Genomic DNA, 18353 nt, shown 5'->3' on the forward strand with positions numbered 1-18353 from the left:
TCCCTTCCCCTGCAGTCCCGCGCCGCGGCCTTCTAATTGGTTCGCTTCTCCAGCTCCCACCAACCAGCGTGCCCCTTGTTTGGCAGCCTCTCCGGCCCCAACCAATAGGGACGAGGGCGGTTGGTTTGCCCGAAGCCAGTCATTTGGCTGGTGGGAAGCCCATTGGGTCGCAGGTTCCCGGCCTCGTGCTCTCGTCCCACCTCTTTCTCGCCGTCCCTCTGCCGGGCATCTGCTTTCCACTGAGAGACACGTCTCTGAGCCTCAGTTTCCCATCTGTAAAGTGGACTAAGTGACGGCACCTAGCTCGGGGGCTCTTGAGGGTGAATGAGGGATGCGAAGCGCCCAGCGCAGGGAGGATTTGCAGGGCTTTATTCCACAACACCTGCCACCCGATAGGAAGATGCGCAAGGAAGCCCACGGTCAGTAATCAGAGTTTTTAGGGTTGTCTTGTCTACATGTGGAAAAATATGAAAAGTACCCTTGTGTTGTTTTGATAGGGCTTGCGTTGAATCTGTATATAACTTTGCGTAGTGTAGATATTTTAATAATCTTCCAATCCTTGAATGAGCACGGGGTATCTTTCCATTTATTCGTGTTTTTTCTCCCATCAGTGTTTCATAGTTTTGGTGTGCAGAGCTTTCACCTCCTTGGATAAATTTATTCCTAAGTATTTTTTCCTTGCATGCTATGGTAAACGTGAATAGTTTGTTGTTAGTGTATAGAAACACAAGTGACTTCTGAATGTTGCTTTTCTATCCTGCAACTTTACCGAATTTCTTTATTAGTTTTAATAGCTTTTGGGTGCAGTGTTTGGGGTTTTCTATATGTGAGATCATGTCATCTGCAAGCAGAGGTCATTTAACTTCTTACTTTCTGATCTGGGTTATCTTTCACTTCTTTTTCTTACAATAGGTAATCAAATCGGCGCGTGGCTGTGTGCCCATGACACTTTACTGGCGTGACGGTTTGGCAAGCCAGAGCTTTCCCACCTCTCCCAGGCCCCCACACCCTCAGTCTGAGTTTATTCAAGGAAGCGGGAATCCCAAGGCTCAAGGACCCCCCAAAAGATGCTCACCGTCACTGATCCTGAAGGTGCAAACTAAAGCCACAGATCAATTTTCACATGCCAGGTTTGCAACAATTAAAGAGCTTAGCCATTCCAAGGGAGGGAGAGGTTATGAGCAAACCAGTGCTTTTGCTCACTACTGGGGCAGGGGGGAAGAGGGAGAGCAGCCATTTGGGAGGGTAATTTGGCAGAGTCTATGAAATGCAAGTTATATAACATTTACTATGTGCCCGGCTCTCTTCTAAGCACTGTAGATAAATACTAACTCATGCTCATGACAGTCCTAGGTCAAAGTACCTACTATTACCACCTTCGCACAGTCAAGGAAACAGGCACAGAGAGGTTCAGCGACTTGCTCAAGGTCATTCGGTATCAGCGGCAGGACGGAAACCAGGCGGTGAGGCTCCATAGTCCGTGCTGTGAGCCGAGACTCTTTAAACTTCGAAACACCCACTCCCTCAATGACCTGGCAGACCTGCCGGGTACACCTTCTGGAGAAACGCTGGTAGGTGTAGTGTACAAGGACACATGCAGAAGGATGTCGGTGAAGGGAAAATCGGGTATTGCTCTAAATTCCCATCAGTAAAGGAGTGGACGGATGCAACGTGGGCATGTGCGTCCAGTAGGTTAAATCTAAGCGGTTCAAAGCAACACATGAGGCTGTGTTAACAGACTTCAAAAACTCTCATGGTCGCATGCAGCAAGTTGCACAAGAATGCATAGATTTGCATGGACATTTGTAAACTGAAAAACCCAAACCGATCCTGTGTGTCATTTGGAAATACATACAGGTGTAGGTAAAATGACGTGTCTTTTTTGTTTTCTTTTTAAGCTTTGAAAGGACACATGACAAAGGCCTCACGGTGGTGGTGGTGGTGGCATGCCAATTTTCTGTCATGTTGCCCCTGGAGCTACCGGTCCCCAGCTTCCCTGAGCTGAGCAGTCCTGGTATGTGGGGAGTGCTCCCTTCCTTGATTTCCTTGAGGCCCTGGAGTGTTAGAATTTCCTTTCCTCGCCAGCCAAGCCTACTCCAGCAGCCTCTCATACCTTTCCTTCAGACTCATTCCTTTCACGCCTTCCTTCCTCGCTTTCCCACTCACGTTCACCTGTCTTTTCCGTTACCTCTGCCTTGTACGTCCTACTCTGACTGGTCTCCAGTAGAGGCCTGGGGTGTCTGAACTCTTGCCCGTGGGAAGTCAGGTCCCTGGTTTCTCTGAGTCGACACCTGAGAAGCCTACTCTGCTGGGGGTTACAGAGCAGGGTCGATTGGGTCTTCCAGAAAGCTGCCATCGTCCACGTCCACGTCTGACAGGTCCTCCACGATCCCTGCCTGTGTCTGCACAACTCCTTCTCACACTCCTTGCCATGACTTTTGAAGACACGGTGCACTGTTTCAGCCATGTCAAAAAGGATAACGAAAACCAAAGCAAAATCTCCCGTACCCACCACCGGTCTTAAGAAACGTCACGATCACACCAGTTGAAGCCTCTGGTGTACCTCTCCTCGTTTTCATTCCCTTGCTCCTTCCCTCTCCCGTACCGAGAATCCTAAAACGTTTTCACTCTTCTCCACTCTCTTCATCCCCGCGACCCTGTTACTTCCTCTTGCCCTGAGTCCTATAGATCTTTGGTGGGGGCACTAATCTCTGTCGGCCCCCAGACTTGCACCAGGATCTGATACTGGTTTTGACTTAATTTCTTGATCTGAGGCGGGGGCCGGTTTCAGGGGTTCCCTATGGCGTTCCCCACCTTGCTGGCCAGGGCCCCAGGCTGGGAGTTATTGCTCCAATTGCCAAATGTATCACTTACCAGCATTGATGTGGGGACAGGAGAAAGAACCACGGTGTAGGTCCTGGGAGCCAGTTGACTCTCTGTGAACCCATCTCTATCCCGAACTGCTTTTATTACCAGGGCCCCATGGTGACACCTTGGACCACCAGGATCTATGTCATCTCAGGCCCTGTTTCCAATAGTCCTAGAAATCTTGGCTATCCCCTTTTCCCCAGTGTACAGTCACCTCGAGGAGACGGCAGTCTTGTCTCTTTAGGGAAGGACCATGGCACAGTGACAGTAGATCCTCACCGCCTTGTTTCCAGGTCCTTCCTCCTCGGGACTCATCCGCCTCTTCAGTCAATGGGGCTGGTCTGAAAGTTGTCCAGGACCAGGAACTGAGCAGGGGTTCGTGGCTCCTTACCCGGATGACCACCCTCCTGCTCCTGCATTCTTGCCTTTTTCTGGCTGTAGTTGCACCTAGGGGGCCGTGTGTGTGAACAATCTTGCTGGCTTCTTGTGGGTCAAGCACTCGTGACTGCCCCCACCGACTCTGCCGGTTGTTACTGCAGACTAGTCTCCTGGCGTCGGTTGGGTAAGAGCCGTGCCCTGCCTTCTATCCTGCCGGGGCCCCAACCTTGCGTGAATGGTGGTAATGAGCCCAGACCTGGGACCACATTCCTTGCCCCGTCCCCACTGGCCTGCAGAGGAGGGCCACCACCGACCTCCTTAGTCGTGCTCCGGGCCCTCTCACCAGAACACTCCCTGTGGCTTTGGCCAGTGGTGTGTCCCCTGGGCGCTACCGTGGAACGTAACCCTCAGGCTGGCTCGCTGGCCTCCCATTTTCCATCCGCTCCCGGGCGGCTGCATCTTTCAACCTTTTTATTCCTCCCTCTGCCGTCTGCCACTCCCAGGCAGGCATTTCCATTTCTGTTCACGGGGGCCATGAGTTTCCCCAAGATTCTAGGGGTCAGCCTGGCAGTGGATTTCCTCCCTTTCCTGGAGTCCTTGCCAGGGTGCTAACTCCTATGACAGGAGCAAGTACCCCCCTGGGTAAAACTTGCTTATCCAGCCTTACATTCCAGGCCCCTGATCCAGCGCCCTCAACCCCCAGCCCCAGCCCCAGGGCAGTTCCCCTGGCTCCCGCCAGCACAGGCTAGCTCTTCCCCGCAGCTTCCTGGGTGTGTAATCTCTTCTCTCCCTCAGCCTCAGGCGCGCATTCCCCAGCCAGGTTATGGAGAGGAGATGGGGCAGCCCCTGAGGGCGGCGCCTGGGGCCCTGTAGGGGCTAGGGCTCTGTAGCGTCTGCCAGTGCAGCGCACGCGCTGGCGCTCCCTAGGGGAGGAAGGCTGCACTCTCCATCCAGCCTTCCCCGTCGCATAGTTCAGGAGCCTGGGTTTTTCCAAACAGGGCCCCGACCTTCACAGACCAGGGCCTGCATCTGTTGAAGACCTAAACGTCTCTGGAGTCCTGCATCTCTTGCTGTCAAATCATGCCGATACAGGGCTCCTCTCCTCAGTTGTGTCTGCTCCTCTTCTGCAGGAGGTAAGGGCCTCCCTCTAAGCCAGCCAGGAGGCCTTCTGGCTCTTACACTGAGCCCTTAACCGTGTGGTAACGTCCCTCAGTTTCTCATTATCCCTCTGCAGGGTGTCGGCACCACTTAGCCGTCACCAGCTGCTCCCACCATCCGTGTAGACGTTCTTCCCTCCCTACTGTTCAAAGGCCCGAATCATCTCACGGATGGACGAGGGTGAGACCCCGCACTGGGGTGTTTCCCAGGTAACTAAGTGTGAAGCCTCAAGCCATCGGGAGGTCACTTTGTGACCAGAGATTATCCATGCCCCACGTAACACTCAGGATGGGATCCTCTTTGTCGTTCTGGTGGTGGTGAGCCAGCCCCCAGACACTCCTGGGACCACTTTTGTGAGTCTGCGTCCTCCAGAAGTATAGAGGCCAAGACGTGACTGGATGTGGGAGATCACTGTGGGGAACCTGCACCTGAGGGATAAAGGGGGAAGGAGCAGGAGCAGGCGGGGAGAGTCCTGCGAGTGCGCGATGCAGATCTCATGCCTGGAAGAGAGACACCGGGGAAGGAGGGTCAGCTAGGAATCTCAGATGCACTTCAGTTCTGACACAGTTTCAGCCGGGCTGATGCCAAGTCCCCAGGCTCAGCTTCCCACAGCCACGTACCCCTGCCACGCTCGGTCACTGGCTGGCAGCTGCCCAGAAGAGGGGTCCTCTTGGTGCAGAGTCAGTGGGGGGGACCCAGAGAAGTGGCAGTTGGGGCTTGTCAATCAACTGTGCTCTCTGCAGCAGGAGATCTGAGGGGCGGGTTTCCTTGGCCAGCACAGGGAGGCGGGAGTCAAGGACAACTAAGATTCACAGGGACATAGGAAGTTGAGCAAGTTTAGATGGGAAATGATGGGGCTGGTGTTTGCACCCGTCGAGTTTGAGGTGCTCGCGAAGGATATGCAGAATTCTCTCAGTCATGTGCTTCTGTGGCTCCAGAGAGGGATCAGAGCTAGAGTTACAGATTTTGGCGTCATTCATTCCCTCAGCGAGCATTTACAGAAGTGCGTTTTCACACAGTAGCATCACCTTACAGGTCCCTGCGTTCTCCCTCCTGATCCTATTGCCTTCACCCTTCACAGAGGTAACCTCTATCCCCGAACTGGTCTTCATCACTTCTTTTTTCTCTCTCTCTCTCTCTTTTTCTTTCTTTATCCTCTTCTTCTTCTTCTTTTTTTTTTTTTCTTTTTTGTTTCCTTCACTCTGTCACCCAGACTGGAGTGCAGTGGCATCATCATAGCTCACTGCAACCTCAGACTCCTGTTTCAGTGTTTATACCTCGGAGTGGACTTGGTGGCTCACAGGGGAGGCAGATTTCCAAGCTTGCCAGATGGTGCCAGATTTCTTACAAAGTGACTGTGCTAAGTTACACTCGTATGAAGGATGTTTAATTGTTTCTCTACATCCTCCTCATCATTTGATGTTAGGAAACTACAAAGTTTTTGTCTATCTGATGAATGTGAAATGGTATCTCACTGTGGTTTTAATGTGTAATTCCCTTGATTAGTAATGAGACGGAGCATGTCTTCACATGTATTGGCCTTTACGGTTTTCTTTTCTATGAGGTGTTTGTTGACTATGTTTCGCTCATTTCCCCCTTGGGGTAGTTGCCTGCTCATTTGTGGGAGTTCTCCTTGTAGTCTATATTTTAATTCTTTGATGCTTTCTCGTGATAGAGAATTATCTTTTTCTAGTTGGTAGCTTGCCTGTGCTCCCGTTACTGTACGTTTTAATGAGAAGATACACTTTTAAAAGGTTTTGCACAGCATTTTTTTTTTGAGACAGAGTCTCACTTTGTTGCCCGGGCTAGAGTAAGTGCCGTGGCGTCAGCCTAGCTCACAGCAACCTCAGACTCCTGGGCTTAAGCGATCCTACTGCCTCAGCCTCCCGAGTAGCTGGGACTACAGGCATGAGCCACCATGCCCGGCTAATTTTTTTGTATATATATTTTTAGTTGGCCAGATAATTTCTTTCTATTTTTAGTAGAGACGGGGTCTCACTCTTGCTCAGGCTGGTCTCGAACTCCTGACCTCGAGCGATCCACCCGCCTCGGCCTCCCAGAGCTAGGATTACAAGCGTGAGCCACCGCGCCCGGCCTTGCACAGCATTTTTTAATGAAAAGCTCCAAACACACAGAAAAGTTGTAAGCATTTTGTGTACCCATCATCTGGGTTCCACTGGTGACATTTTATTACACTTGTTTATCACACGTCCGTGCATCCATCCTTCATTCATCCATTCATCTCGTTTTTCATGCATGTCAAAGTATATGTAGGACATCCTAGTGCTTAATTTTAATGTGCTAGAATTAAAAAAAAATTTTGAACATATAGTTGGGTTCTTTTCCTGTCTTGTTTATGGAATCCTTCCCTACCCCAAGGTCATGAAGATATTCTTCTATCGTCTCTTCTTGACATTTGGGTGTTAGAGCTCGGCTCTTTGCACTTCTATGTACATTTTAGAATCCGTTTGTCATGTTCCACAAATATCCTGTTGGTGTTTTGATCGGGATTGCACTGAATCCATAGCTCAGTTTGGTGAGTTCTGACATCTTTATAAAATTGACTCTTCCAATGCGAGCACATGGAATATCCCTCCTTTTAGTTAGGTCTTTCAATAAAGTTTTACTATTTTCCACATAGAGGTCATGTACATCTTTCATCAGATTTATTCTTATGTACTTTAAGTACTTTAGGTATTATCATCAACTGGACTTTAAAAATTCATCTTCTCTGTGTTCATGCTATTTAGACATACACTTGGTTTCTGTATATTGACTCTGTCCAGCAACTTGGCTAAATACTTTCACTGATTCCCATGAATTATCTGTTGATTCATTTGACTTTTCTATGGACACAATCAAGTCACCCACAAATAATCAGAGATTATAGTCCCTTATTTTCAAACTCTTTGCTTTCCATCTATTTTTCTTGCCATACTATGCTGCCTAAGTGTTCTAGTACAATGATGAATAGAAGTGGTAAGAGGACACATCCTGGTTTATTCCTGATCTTAAATCCTCTCAACATTTCTCCAGTAAATACGACGTTTCCTGTAAGTTCTTTGTAGATACCTTTATCAGCTTAAGGAAATTCCTTTCTATTACTGGTTTCTTAACATCAAACAAAGTCATGAACGTTTCCTTATTATACTCTTAGTGCCTTTAGAATCTGCCATGATCTTCCCCTTTTCATTCTGATGTTGCTATTTCATTTCTTTTCTCTGTTTCCTTATCCATCTGCCTGGAGATTCAGCAATTTTATTGATCTTTTTCTTTCAAATAAACGTCCATAATTAGTGATTTTGTACTGTTGTTTTATTGATTTCTCACTGCTGTCTGGTTTTATCTTTAGTTTTTACTTCCTTCTGCTTACCCTGGATTCACTTGCTCTCCCTTTTCTAGTTTCTGAAGGCAGAAACTTAGATCACTGATCGGAGACTTTTCTTCTTTTTTAATATAAGCATTTAATTTTATAAATTTCCCCCTAAGTACTGCTTTAGCTGCACCACACAAATTTTGATACCTTGTGTTTGCATTTTCATTCATTAAAAACAATTTCTATTTTTTCTTGTTGTATCTGCTTTTACCCATTATTTATTAAGAAGGGTGGTGTTTCATTATCCTGAGTGAAGTACCTCAAGAATGGAAAAACAAACACCACACGTACTCTGTAATAAATTGGAAGTAACCGACAGGCACACATGTGCAGAGAGGAAAGTAAAAGTCATTGGAAAACAGGCAGGGGGGAGGGGGGAGGAGGGGCGGGGCAAAAACCTACCTAATGGGTACAATGAACACTATTTGGGTGATGGGCACACTTGTAGCCCTGACTCAAGCGGTACAAAAGCTATCCATGTAACAAATACCTTTGTACCCCATTGATATTTTGAAATTAGAAAACAAATATAGACATTAAAAAAGAAGTGTGCTGTTTAATTTACAAACATTTGGGGATGTCCGAGATATTGTTCTGTTATTGACTCCTAGTTTAGTACTATTTTGGTCAAAGATTATATGATTGCATGATTATAATTATTTTAAATTTTGGAGGTTTGTTTTGTGGTGCAGACATGATCCCTCTTGGTAAATGCCCCGTCTGTACTTGAAAAGAATGCTTATTCTGCTGCTGTTCATCTGAGAGTTGTATACTTGTCAAATAGGTAAAGTTGGTTGATAGTGTCGTTCGGATCTGCTATATCCGTACTGGTTTTCCATGTACTCATCTTATTGATCACTGATAGAAGAATGTCCAAGTCTCCAAGTATACTTGTGAAATTGAATAATTACTCCTTTGAGTTGTACCACTTTGGCTTCAAGCGTTTTGAAGCTTTGTTGTTAGGTGAATATTAATTTAGAATTTTAAAATTTGTTGGTGAATTTTGCCCCCTTTAGTCTTTTGTAACATCCTTTTTTATGCCAGGCAATATTCCTGAAGTCTACTTTCTCAGTTGTCACCGTAGCCACTTTGGTTTTCTTTGGATTAGTGTTTGCGTGGGGTATCTTTTCCTATCCTTTAACATGTAGCCTACATATGGTATTATATTTCAAGTAGATTTCCTATAGACAGACGAGAGTTTGGTTTCTTTTTTTATGTAATCTGACATTCTGGCTTTTCATTGATGTGTTTAGACAATTTGCATTGAATGCAGTGTAGAACAGGACTGAAACAATATTTTAGTTAATTCTTGTTTTGCTTATAGCTAACAGCGAAAGTCCGCTTTTGTATACAAGGCTTGCTTGCTTAACTTATAGCTAACAGCCAAAGTCCGCTTTTGTATACAAGGCTTCCTTGCTTAACTTATAGCTAACAGCCAAAGTCCGCTTTTGTATACAAGGCTTCCTTGCTTAACTTATAGCTAACAGCCAAAGTCCGCTTTTGTATACAAGGCTTGCTTGCTTAACGCTTGGTTGCGACAGAGAGCTAAAAACATGCTCCAATGTAGTTAAAAAAAAAAAAGAAAATAAAACAACCACGAGTAGCTTCCTGATAAGGGGGCCACGGCCTGATCAATACGTGAACAAGCTTGTGAGGGGCGTATGTCCCCTTATGGAAAGTAACTGGCTGTAAAGAATTCCAGGAAAGAATATAAAAGACATGTACTCCCGCTGCGCGGGGTCCCTGCCCATGGAAAGAGACCACTGCGTTGGTACTCGGGGCTTGGACCCTAGCTCGAGCTAGTCAATAAAACTCCTTTGCCTTATTGTAGCCTCAGTGACTCTGTCATTCTGTTCCCGGGGCCGAGGGAAACCGGTTTTAACAGTAGTTATTGAAGTAGATTCAAAACTACCATTTTGCTATTTGTCTTCTTTCTTATCACCTCTTTGTCTCAGTGAATGTAATTTACCCTATTAACAAACTAAAGAAGAACTGCTGTAAGATCACCTCAATAGATATAGAAAAAGCTTTTGAGGAAATTCACCAATGATTTATGATTAAAAAATAAACACTTCTCAGAAAACTGGGAATTAAGGAGAACCTCTTTAATTTAGGATATCTGTGAAGACTACAGCTGACATACTGTTCGTGAAAGACTAAATGTTTTTTCTCCGTGATTACTATAAAGCCACAGTAATTCAGACAGTGTGGTACTGGTGCAAGAGTAGTTGAATAGATCAATGGGACAGAATACAGAGCCCAGAAATAGGCTTACATGTGTCTACGGCCACACCACACTGAACACGCCGGATCTCATCTGATCTCGGGAGCTAAGCAGGGTCGGGCCTAGTTAGTACTTGGATGGGAGAAGTAGGCTCACGTGAATATAGCTTTGACAAAGGAGCAAAAGCAACACAATGGAGCAAAGATAGTCTTTTCAACAAATGGTGATGGAACATCTAGACATCCACATGCAAAAGAAGTGGTTCTAGCCATAGACATTACACCATTCACAAAAATTGACTTAAAACTGACCACACGCCAAATGCAAACTGCAAAACTATAAAACTTCTAGAGGACATCATAGGAGAAAACCTCTATGACCTCGGGTATGGTGATGACTTTTTATTACAACACCAAAGGCATGATCCATGAAAGAAAGAATGGGACTTCATTGAAATTAAAACTTCTGCTCTGTGAAAGACAATGTCAAAGAATGAGAAGACAAGGCACAGACTAGGAGAAGCTATTTGCAAAAGACACATCTGATAAAGGACTGCTATACAAAATATACAAAGAGTACTTAAAATTCAGTAATAAGAAACAAACAACCTGATTTAAAAATAGGCAAAAGTCCTGAAGAGACACCTATTCAGAGAGATACATGGCAAGTAAGCATATGGAAATATGTTCAACATCCTATGTCATCAGGGAATTGCACGTTAAAACAACAGTGAGATATCACAACACACGTATTAGAATGGCCAAATTCCAAAACACTGACAACGCTAAACGCTGGTGAGGATGTAGAGCAGCACTCACTGCCGGTGGCGAGGCAAAATCCGCTTTAGAAGACAGTTTGGCAGTTTCTCACGACACTAAACATACTCCTACAATGCAATCCAGCAAGTATGTTCCTCAGAATTTACGCAAGTGAACTGAAAACCTATGCACCAAAAATATGCATATGGAAGTTTATGGTACTTTTATTCACAATTGCCGACACTGGGAAGGAACGGCAACGTCCTTTGGTAGGTGAATGGATAAATGAACTATAGTACCCCCAGACAGTGGAATGTTATCTGGTGCTAAAAACAAGTGAGCTATCAAGCTATGAAAAGACATGGAGGAAACTTAAATGCATATCATTAAGTGAAAGAAGCCAATGTGGGAAGGCTAAACACTATATGATTCCAACCACATGCCATTCCAAACAGTCCAAGCACAGCAGCGGGGGAAGAAATCTGTGGCCAGGAAGGTAAAGCAGTCCCAGCCTGTGGGCAGAGACGATAATGACCCAAATAGCCATCCAGTCCGAAAGTCCCAAGTGAGTGGGCCATCCTCCTCCTGTCTCCCCACACTTCCCCTCCCCGGCTCAGGCATCTTTACTCTGTGCCTTGCTCAAGGCCTGTACTGGGGAGTCGTCGGTCATTACGACACCGAATCGGCGTCATCTTAGTTAGGGCACACATTAAGAGAGCACTTGGAACATGCCAGGCACTGTTCCTGACACTTTGCCGGTTTCCTGCATCCCCCCAGGGAAGAGCTGGGCTGGCACCTGATTTGGATCGGAAGACCCTTTAAAGTTTGTCTGCAAAGCTTGGGAGTGTAGACTCTTGAGCCTCCTGACTCCTCCTTCCTAGCTGTTCCCCAAGCCTTCCTGGCAGGGGGGCTGGACTGTCCCAGCATCCCCTGTTTTCCCTGGCTCAGGGCTGCCTGCCTGCCTGGCGCTGAGTGAGGGAGAAAGTGGTCACAAGATTATAGCCTCCAAAAGCCCCTCTTTACTGGCCACCTCACCCCAGCCCCTGCACATACATGCTCACACCCACACGCCCTAGCCCAGCTCTGAGAAATATTTGATTCAGCTTCCAATGCCAAGGCCACGGCTACCTTGCCTGCCCATGTATCATGGAGAATTGAGCAGGGGTGACCCTAAATCAGGGCCCACCAAGTTTCAGAAAACTCACAGGCCGTGGCCTTGAGCCAGGGAGTTGTCAGGCCCAGAGGCCCTGCACCCTCCAGTGAGCCTTGTGGGTTTGGTAGGAGTGGACGGGAGAGAGGTAGAGGAGGGCAGCCTCTGGCTCTGTCATTTCTCGGGGCTCAGCCTTGCTCCCAGGATTCCCTGGCTACCCAGGAAGCCCTACCGCAGGAAGTGGGGTGCTCATAGTGCTGGGGTGCGGTTTGTGGGATGGGGGTGATTTGTAGCACCACTCCAAACTCTGAGTCCAGAAGCACCCTGTCAGCAGAGCAGAGCAGAGCCTTTTAACTTAAGGCCTGTTCAATCCAATTGCTCCTCCCAGAGCTGGCTGTGGCTGCAGCTGTGCTAGCATGCAACCCGGAGCCACAATCCCAGGGGGCCACAGGCTCAGATGGGGTGACACTGGGGAACAGGAACAGGGAAGGCAGGCCCAGAGAGAAGGTGGCAGCTGCTGGGCCGAGCAGGAGCCAGTTGCTTCCAGCAGAGGGTGATGCTGCCTCACTTTAGAGCCAGCTAGGCCCATTGCACCTCCAGGCTGTGAGGCTTGGAAGCTGGATTCTGTGTTCTCTTTCAGGTGATCAGGAGCCACCTGTCCATGCCCCAAGACCGGAAAGGCAGCAGGAACCACCGGGAGCACAGGGCTGTCCTGAGGTAATGCCAGGTCTGGCTCCTGGAAACCCAGGTCCTGACTAGATGGTGGGAACCATGTCCGGGTTAAGCTGACTTCTGTGTCGTCCACTCCTTCCTTGCATCCCTCATCCCTCGCATCCCGCGTCCCACGCAGTGGGGGCGACTCGTTTCCACTGAGGATTCCTTGGTGGTCTGGCCACTGGGCTGTGGGCGGTGGCGGATGTAAGGGCCACAGGCGAGAGGGAGGACAAGGAGAGAGGAGGCCAGAATATGGTGATCATTTCTCTTCCTCCGGCGTCCACTGGGCTAGTGTGCCGTGCTGCAGAGAGAGATCGACAACCTCAAACAGCGACTAGGTATGATGAATCCCAGGCTCGGTCTGGAGCCGGGGCTGGGACAGACCACAGCATCTTCTTGCAGATGCCGGGGACACGGGGCAGCGATATTTTGTAGGTACTGGCGACATCAGTGTGACCGACGTTCCCGCGGGGAGGAGAACCAAGCAGTCCTGGCCCTGGAGCCTTCTGTGCATTGACAGCCAGGGGTAGCACGGATACACATGTATCGGCTTCGCTCTGTGTGCACTTTGCTGAAGAATCCCACAGAGCTCCTTCTCTTAGCACGTTTAGTGCTACCTCATGTATTTCCCCCTTTCCCTGCTTCGTATGGATTGTACGGGTTTTGTTCTTATTTCTTTGCTTGTTTGCCCTTGGAACACGTTCTGAACAGTTCTGGGGTGCCCCACCATTGTTGAAACACTGGTTGGTATATTTTGCTCCCATTTAGAAGACATTCCCACGTGTAGTTGAGGTGGTGGGTGGGTCGGTCCCAGGGCTGACTGGACAGGGGCTGCTGAGGCTTCAGGTTGCAGGGCTAGGCGGGTCCCCCTGAGGACAGGGGGTTGGTTTCTGTATCCCTATGTCTGCTGTGCCTGGTTATGTCTCTCTATTCCAGCGGCCGTGCAGTGCCTCTCTGACAACTTCCAGGACCTTTGAAATGAGTGAGTGTTACACATACCATACCTGTTCCCGCAAAGGTGGTGGCTTTGGGGGGCTGTGGCCCGACCCTGACTCTGCTATGTTTGACGGGTTGAACCCAGCATCTTCCTACCAGACCAGCAGCTGGTACTTTTGGAGCCCAGGAGCTGCGACCAAACTGGTTCCCTCTGTTTCTTCTTCTGCCACCAATTCCTCTTGCTGTCTGCTCTTGCCCTCACCTCAGCCCAGCTTACAGCAAATTAACAGATTAATGTAGGTCTTGTATTATCACATTCCGAGGTCTGCCTGGTTTCTGGGGCGAGGGGTCATTGCGGGGGAGGCGATGGGTAGGGGTCCTGCTCCACTTTCCAGCATTTGACACCCGGTACCCTAGCACCCTGTGCTCCACCAGCTTACCATGCAGCGCCTGGGCCAGGATCTGGGTGGCAGCCCAGTGCTCAGACTCACTGTAGCACGCTCCGTCTAGTCTCTGTAGGTGTCAGAATCCCAAGTTGAAAATCTATGCCAGAGTCTGCACCCAGACGCCAGCCCGCTCTGTTCTCCTTCTACGAAAGAACCACTGGGGTCAGGGTCAAAGGCTCAGCCTGCGGAATCAAGCCCACCCTCTCAAGTGAGGGTTTGAAGCGGATGGTTTAAGTCCCCACTCATGTTCCTTTCCGCCTCTGAGGTCTGTGATGGTCCCACCACACGTGTGATGGGCCGTCTCCCTGAGCTCGTACCAGCCGGCACAGAAGGGAGGCAGAGTGGGAATAGGGGGAGGGCTGGTACCACGGCTGAGTAGATTTCCCAGGGCAGTCCCTCTTCCCTAGTTTCCATCCTCACCGCGCCCATGCTACCCGTGTCTCCGTCAGCTCACAACGTGGCAGTCTCCCACGGGAGCCCTTTGCTTCACAGGGGAGGCACGTCCCACCGACTCCCAGGTAGCCAGCCTTCACGTTGTCATGCCACCCACACGCACAGGACTTTCGAGACATCATATTCATCGCACACAGGATCAAGAGCCTGCTGCGGGGACTGCAGCACTCTCAGAGCCCTGGTGCCCGTCACTGGGCTTGGCCCCTTCCACCTCATCCCACTCTGTGCGCTCCTGTGTGTTTTTCGGACTTGAAGGACACCTCTTGTGAAAGGGACATCCCACCCTTGCTTTGGCTGTTTTCATCCCTTACGGATCCTTGACCACACTGCCCCCGCTCCCTGAACCAGGTCCTTCTCCCTCCCGGGAGATCATCCCCGATTAGATCCACAGGCACGCAGACAGACACACAGACAGACCATCCCTCCCTGCACACGCTAACCCCAGATGGTTTCTGCACTTGTGCCCTCTTTGTCTGGTGAACACCCAGTCTCTGGGCGATGGGAGCTGGCGGAACCTGCACTCACCTCACCCACACAGGAGTCTGTCCCTCTGAGTGTCAGGCCCGCCCAGCCCGGGACCCTCGCTGAAGGAAGGAGGCGATCCCAGCTGTCAGTGAGGGTGACATCAGAACAGGGAGCTCAGACAGACCTCATGTGGCCTCGGGAGGCAGTCTGGAAGATTGAGCTGGGACACGGAAACATCACGTCCAGCAGAGTCTGTGGCATGTGGGTGCCCGGATGGTATCTGACGGGGACCGTCCAAGGTCATTCAGACCTAGCATGCACAGGTGCCCTGGAAACTAAGTGGTCTTGCCCAAGTCGAGCCTGCGGAGCCCATCGGGCTGGAGAAGGGGCGATTGTCCATCTAGGACGTGAGGGACAGACGTGGAAGGTCTGATCCCTAGGCCATCTGTCCAAGCTGCCAGCTGGCAGACTCCCCCAGCTTGGCCCCGAGGCACCAGAAGGGACTCAGTTCCCACACCTGCAGCCCAGAGACCAACCTGCTCTCTTCTTCCATGTCCCCTGCAGCCCCCCTTTCGCTCCACCATGCCCCAAGATGTGGCTCCTCCCTCCACCCCTCCAATGAAACTAACGGGGGAGAACTGACAGGATTTGGTAACTGAGTTTCCAAGGTGAGGGCTAAAGAGGAAGTGAGGATGATGCGCCAGTTTCCGGGCGAGCTGTGTGTGTGAGTGGCGGCTCCAGAGGGAGAGAATGACTCCAGAAGGAGGCCGGGGCTCCGGAGGGGGAGGCTCAGCTCAGTCCTGCTCTTTAACACCTGTTGCAATAACCCCACGGGAAAGGCCCCGGGCATCAACCACGGAGGAGACCAGGGATGCTGCTGACCGAAAAGAAGGGCGAGAGTGGCCAACGAGGACAGCGAACCAAGTGAGGAAGGGAAAGAGGGCTGGGAACTCTGGGAGGAGGTCGATTAGGTCCTGCTAAAGGTGAGGGGCCGGTAGCGGTGCAGCATGGGAGCCATGAGACCCCAGAATCAGACGACATTGGTTGGGACCATGAACAGGGCCTCCTAATGTGGCCGGGCAGGGACCCTACGGAGCCTAGACCCAGGGCGCTACGGTGAGCCTGAGCGCAGGGCTGCCACCCAGATCCTGGTCGGGACGCCCCACAGGGACAGCGCAGAGCACAGGGTGTCAGGTAACCTGGCTTCAAATCCTGCAAAATCGAGGAGCAATCTCACCCCTTCCCTCTGCAGTGACGCCCCTTCTCCCAGGAAAGAGGGCAGACCACAGAATATGCGAATATGAGAGCTAATTTAATTTGATAATTTGCCGTAAACTCGGGTGAGGTGAGGGCAAGAGCAGGGGGTGAGAGGAAGCCGCGGGTGAAGAAGGAACGGAGGGATCCAGCTTGGCCGCAGCTCCGGGGCTCCAGAGGTACCAGCTGCTTCTCTGGTAGAAAGATGCTGGGTTCAGCCTGTCAAATAGAGCAGAGTCAGGGTCGGCCACAGTGCCGCGAAGCCACCAGTTTTGCAGGAAGAGGTATGGTATGTGTAACACTCACTCTCTCACTTCAGATGGCCTGGAACTTTTCAAGGATGCTCTCCATGGCCGCTGGAACAGAGAGGCATAACCGGGCACAGCAGACATAGGGATACAGAAACCCACCCCCAGTCCCAGGGGGAGCCTGCCTAGCCCTGCAACCTGAAACCTCAGCAGCCCCTGTCCAGTCAGCCCTGGGACCGACCCACCCACCCACCCACCACCTGAATTACACTTGGGAATGTCCTCTAAAGGGGAACAAAATACACCAGTCTTTCACCAACACTGGGGCACCCCAGAACCGTTCAGAACGTGTTCAAAGGACAAAGAAGCAAGAAAACAACAACAAAACCCGTAAAATCCATACCAGGCAGGGAAAGGGGGAAATACACGAGGTAGCGCTAATCGTGCTAAGAGAAGGAGCTCTGTGGGATTCCTTGGCAAAGTGTACACAGAGCTCATCGGATATATTTCTATCCGTGCTCACCCCTAGCTGTCAATGCACAGGAGGCTCCAGGACCAGGCCTGCTTGGTTCTCCTCCCCTCGGGAACATCAGTCCCACTGATGCCGGCGGCACCTGGAGCCCTTCCCCGCCCCGTGTCTCCAGCAGCCACAGGCAGACACCTAGGTCTTTCCCAGCCCCTGCCCCAGCCCGAGCCAGGGGTTCATCATACCTAGTCGCTCTTTAAGGTCGTCTATCTCTCTCTCCAGCTCGGCACACTAGCGCAGCAGACACCACAGGAAGAGAAATGATCAGCATATTCTGGCCTCCTCTCTCCTCGTCCTCCCACTCACCCGTGGCCCTTAAATCCCCCACCGCCCACATCCAGTGGCCAGATCATCAAGGAATCCTCAGTGGAAAGGAGGTGCCCTCTCTCCCTGGGGTGTGGGATGCGGGTGAGGAGGGGACGAGACACAAGTCAGTTTAACCTGGACACAGTTCCCACCATCTAGTCAGGACCTGGGTTTCTGGGAGCCAGACCAGGCATTACCTCAGGACAGTCCTGTGCTCCCGGTGGTTCCTGCTGCCTTTCCGGTCTTGGGGCATGGACAGGTGGCTCCTGATCACCTGAAAGAGAACACGGAATCCAGCTTCCAAGCCTCACAGCCTGGAGGTGCAAAGGGCCCAGCTGGCTCTAAAGTGAGGCAGCATCTCCCTCTGCTGGCAGCCACTGGCTCCTGCTCGGCCCAGCAGCTGCCACCTTCTCTCTGGGCCTGCCTTCCCTGTTCCTGTTCCCCAGTGTCAGCCCTTCTGAGCCTGTGGCCCCTGGGATTGTGGCTCTGGGTTGCATGCTAGCCCGGCTGCAGCCACAGCCAGCCCTTGGGAGGAGCAATCGGATTGAACAGGCCTTAAGTTAAAAGGCTCTGCTCTGCTCTGCTCTGCTGACAGGGTGCTTCTGGACTCAGAGTTTGGAGTGGTGCTACAAATCACCCCCATCCCACAAATCATACCCCAGCACTATGAACACCCCATTTCCTGTGGTAGAACTTCCTGGGTAGCCAGGGAATCCTGGGAGCAAGGCTGAGCCCCGAGAGTGACAGAGCCAGAGGCTGCCCTCCTCCACCCCTCTCCCCTCCACTCCTACCAAACCCACAAGGCTCACTGGAGGGTGCAGGGCCTCTGGGCCTGACAACTCCCTGACTCAAGGCCGTGGCCTGTGAGTTTTCTGAAACTTGGTGGGCCCTGGTTTAGGGCCGCCACTGCTGAATTCTCGATTATACATGGGTAGCCAAGGTGGCCCTGGCCTTGGCATTGGAAGCTGAATCAAATATTTCTCAGAGCTGCGCTAGGGCGTGTGGGTGGGAGCATGTATGTGCAGGGGCTGGGGTGAGGTGGCCAGTAAAGAGGGGCTTTTGGAGGCTTTAATCTTGTTACCACTTTCTCCCT

General features: G+C 50.5%; 1 long non-coding RNA gene across 1 annotated transcript; it reads right to left on the bottom strand.

Annotated features, from left to right (window-relative positions):
• Positions 1–16262: 16262 nt before the first annotated feature.
• On the bottom strand, positions 16263–18082 carry LOC123628723. The gene is made up of 5 exons (XR_006731744.1): positions 18070–18082; positions 17458–17534; positions 17140–17185; positions 16487–16536; positions 16263–16399 (listed from the first exon to the last, which is right to left on the bottom strand). It is a non-coding gene; the product is annotated as an uncharacterized LOC123628723 (long non-coding RNA).
• Between the last annotated feature and the right edge of the window lie 271 nt (positions 18083–18353).

The sequence above is a fragment of the Lemur catta genome, chromosome X, assembly GCF_020740605.2.
Source record: "Lemur catta isolate mLemCat1 chromosome X, mLemCat1.pri, whole genome shotgun sequence".
NCBI lineage: Eukaryota > Metazoa > Chordata > Mammalia > Primates > Lemuridae > Lemur > Lemur catta.